Source organism: Sinocyclocheilus anshuiensis, unplaced genomic scaffold (genome assembly GCF_001515605.1).
Source record: "Sinocyclocheilus anshuiensis isolate Anshui unplaced genomic scaffold, SAMN03320099.WGS_v1.1 scaffold2482, whole genome shotgun sequence".
Taxonomy (NCBI): Eukaryota; Metazoa; Chordata; class Actinopteri; order Cypriniformes; family Cyprinidae; genus Sinocyclocheilus; species Sinocyclocheilus anshuiensis.
Genome location: NW_015555925.1, coordinates 297,314 through 301,387, shown reverse-complemented (window position 1 = coordinate 301,387; position 4,074 = coordinate 297,314). Strand labels below are relative to the sequence as shown.

The 4,074-nt window shown below is 42.7% G+C and overlaps 1 protein-coding gene across 2 annotated transcripts in view; it reads right to left on the bottom strand.

Annotated features, from left to right (window-relative positions):
* The window catches only part of LOC107675943 (phosphatidylinositol 3-kinase regulatory subunit gamma), a 21,332-nt gene that overhangs the window by 5,744 nt on the left and 11,514 nt on the right, over window positions 1-4,074 (bottom strand). The gene's annotated exons all lie outside the window — the stretch shown is intronic.

Sequence of the window (4,074 nt, the reverse complement as noted above, 5' to 3'; positions counted from 1 at the left end):
AAAAACGCACTGCTTTGGGATAGTGTTTTTTTGTCTTTTAAGATTTTTGCGTAGTACTGACAGTCGAATAGTAGTAAGGTTTCCGCCCAGGATTAACTTTTGACCTTTAGCCCTTCATTTTCCCATAGATGGCCTTTCAATACTCTCCTCCATCACATCATGTGTAGTTAGACTAGCTTGTTTCGGAAAATGCAACAGTGATTTCCACTGAAAATGCAAAAGATCAGTTTTCACGGAAAATGCAACAACAACATATTCCATTCGGCCCAAGCGAAAGTGTAAACAAAAAACAAATGACCTTCTCTGCCAGTCTTGCTTTTCTTCTAATTGCTGAATATGTAATGAAAAGGTTCCTTTCCTTTGAGTGATATGCTTCCTTTGTTGCCAGCAAAAGCAAACAACAGCTGCCTCAACAGCACGCTGGAAAGCTAACGCTGATGATGCTCTTGCTATCTTGTGGGTCAGGGGTCACCAGAACGTGCTGCTCAGCCACGCAGTGCATCATGATGCCCTCACTCACAGAAATATCGCTGAGAGAGTATTGCTGTGTGTTACATCTCCACAGCACGCATTCTCATGTGTAATCTCCTGATGTGAATTTTTCAACCTTAGAGCCAAAACTAGACTTGAATGATGGTTAAATGCCATGCAAATTTGGCATTACACAATTTTCAACAAGACTAGATGAATCTAGGGATGTAACGGCAGCTGCTCTAAACAAGGTATTCACGTGTTTCTGTGTTCAAGTGCTTCAGGGAAACCTTCAAGACCAGGTGCAGTTGGCAAATACTAGTCTGAGACAAAAAAAAAACAACAACTGAAGGCTGCAACTCCATCTGAAATGTACAGAGACATAGTGTTCAAGCCTTGCACCTACCGCCAAGCCAAACTAACCTCCCCCTGACCTAGATGAAACTTGCAACAGGGGCCTTGAAACAGCAACGCTGTTAAAATGTAAAGTTTCTTTAAAAACAGTCACCTTAGCCTGGCAAAGACAAGGCTGCGTGAGAGCGGGTGTATATCTATGCCAGGACAGGGGAGGGGGAGTGGTCTGCTGCATTAGGAAATGGGGAAGGCATGGAGTAAGTGAGCATACGGATGTCATAAAAGCCCAAGCTGATTCCAGAAACCCCTGGGCCCTTCTAGCCAAAGCAACCTCTATCTGGTATGCGAATGAAAAGAGGCAAGACTAAGGTTCAATACACCGGAGGTGAGTCACGGAAATAAAAGCCCACAGGGACATGCATTGCACAGTATAGCCAATGAATGAATCATTGCTGCTGGCACACTGTGGAATGACCCACTGCTCCGCACACAATTGGCTCCTTTAATAAGAAATAATAATAATAAATCGTTAAAGATCAGAGAAGAGATGAAGACTCTCTGAAGAAAGAGAGAGAGAAAGACACTTTCTTGTGTTGCCATTTCAGTACTTTAAATTTCTAAAGTTTTCATTGAAGTTTTATTACTTCCCGACATTGCAAACATTTGTGGATTGAAGATCATTATGGTTCTTTAAAGTTTCGGTGTGCGGGAAGAGAGGTGTGTGAATGGCTTTCTTGGAAGTTGTCATTAATTAAAAGCAGTGGTGGTTTTTGGAGTGAGAGTGCATGAGTGTAGTCGGAGACCCGGGCACAGTGACAACTCCTCCCTCCACTGGCCCACAGGAAACACCTTAATCTGGTGGGGTGTGCGGCTTCAACCAGTCAAAGCAAAGCCAGGCTAACAGACACATCCCCACCCGAACTCTGCTCCTGCAGGTGTGCGCACACACTATTCCTACATTTTAGTTGGTCTGAGGCTACGTCCACACGAAGCCAGAGCTTTCCCTATCCGATCTTTTTTTTCCCCTCGTCTCAAGAAATATCTGCGTCCACACGAAACCGACACAAAACGATGTAGTATACATGCCAGACCAGCATGTGGCGCTGTAATTCTGCCACAGAGATACACTAAAAACAGAGAAGACTTGGACTATGCGCATAAACCTTGCGCGCGGTATACAAGCGAACATTGAACATGTCTGACTAGGGGCGAGACGTGGGCTGATGACGTCATCGTTTCAGAAAATATACGGATTCGCTGTCCACACGAAAACGCAAGGGCGGCGTTTTCAGATTAATCCACTCTGGGACCCGGTTTCAAAAAATATCGGTTTAACTCTCCCAAAATGCCGGATCCGTCTGGACGAAACGCCTATACGATACAAAATTTATGCGTATACAGCTAAACACGTCTCCATGTGGATGGGACCTGAGAGGAGATCAGCCAAATAAATGCCTTGAATGGAAAATTAACATTTCTTCAAAGAAATTACTTAAATATGGCATCCCTGTGCACTTTCCTGTCGTCACAAATTTTAGGGGGAGTGTTCACCACCTGGTAGGGGACCGTATAACAAAGAGTGAAAAATTTAAGGGGGTCTGAATACTTTCCGTACCCACTGTATATATATTTCAGCCTGATATTTTCACAAAGCCCCTTTCAGAGCGACAGTAGCAGGCTTCCACCAGAAAGGGAAATGACCCCCCTTTTTCTCACTCGCTCTCTACAGCAGCCAAAAGGCAGGTGCACAAGCCCAGCTGAAACCTCAAATTCCTGCCTACCAGTTTTCCACTGTCAGCTCTTTCTGTAGGTGTGTGACCACCTTTGTCCTACACACACACACACTTGGTTATTTTTGTGAGCTAGTGATGGGGTGTGAGCACAAAAAGAACATGGAAAACGGAAGGAAACAGAGCAAGAAAGAGGCAGAGATGTGACTAGGTGATCTCATTACAGCGGTCACCCCATCTGTGTTAGTGTCAGAGATATCGCAGCTGGGGGGCACACAATGGAAAGTCCACATAGTCACAGAATGCAGTCATTTTTTAAAGCTACCATTCACCGATTCAAACTAATTACGATCATGATTTATGGCAAAACTGAACAAACAAAGGGGGTCAATTTAAATGACAAAAGTGAAAAGATTTTCCTTAAATTTCTACAACAGTAAACTAGCCCAGTATGCTTCACAATAAAAGCAAAACAAATACATTTTTAAAAAATTAAAAAAACATTTTTACAAATAAATTGTAAGATATCATTTTATAATTTCAAAATATTATTATATTTTCTAAATAAACTTTTAATGAAAGATGAAAAGGGAAATGTGAGAAAAAAGAAAGTGACCAGGATGTAGGATGGGAAGGATGAGAAAGAATGAGAAGGAGTGAGTGGCAATGCAGCGCTGCAGAGCTGCGCAAGTCTGAACAAAGAAAACTATACATCCATAGGTAAAGCCTATGGCAATCGGCGACCAAGCAGTCCATTGTTTAGGAAACAAATATAAATGGCAACATGCAGCTCAGAACATCATCTCCAGAGGTCATTGTTCTGCAGCCGTGCTCTTGTGCACAGTAACAAAAAGATATGTTCAAACTTCTGGTTCTACAGGTGATGGAGCAGATAAAGCGACGGTACTTTGAAAGACAACACAAACATAGACTGACACCACACACACGCACACAAAAAAAAAAAGTTTAGTTTAGGGTTTGTATGTACAAATTAGGGGGTGCATTAGCATGAGAAAAAGCATGTGACAGAGAGTGATGACAGTGGCGTTGAGGGGAGCAGCAGGCGAGGGCTGCCACGTCCCGATCCAGGGGGAATGAATTAAAAGTGTCACCAAGCACATGGGTGGTTTAAATAGTCCATCAGGGACGCTCACAATCACATGTGAAACCATATGTGCTCTGTGCACATATTATCATGATGCACCATCCGCTCCTAATGAATGACTAAAAGACAATCCTTGCAGCTGAACTCTTAAAACAGCCTCAAATTCCTTTTTAATAAAATAAAATCACAAAACAAGAAAAATGAAGTACAACTATCAAGGATTACACGTCCTGGAAAAAGCATGGTTCTTACGTTAATTCATGTTGACAACCGCACATGTTTCCATCCATACAAAATCCAGGACACTTCCCACACAATAGGACAAACACTAATTGTCATTGTGCTCCCCTGACAGTCTGTTCAGAGCGTCACAATAGCCATTAAGACAGAAAAGACGAAAGCAAAGACAGTGAC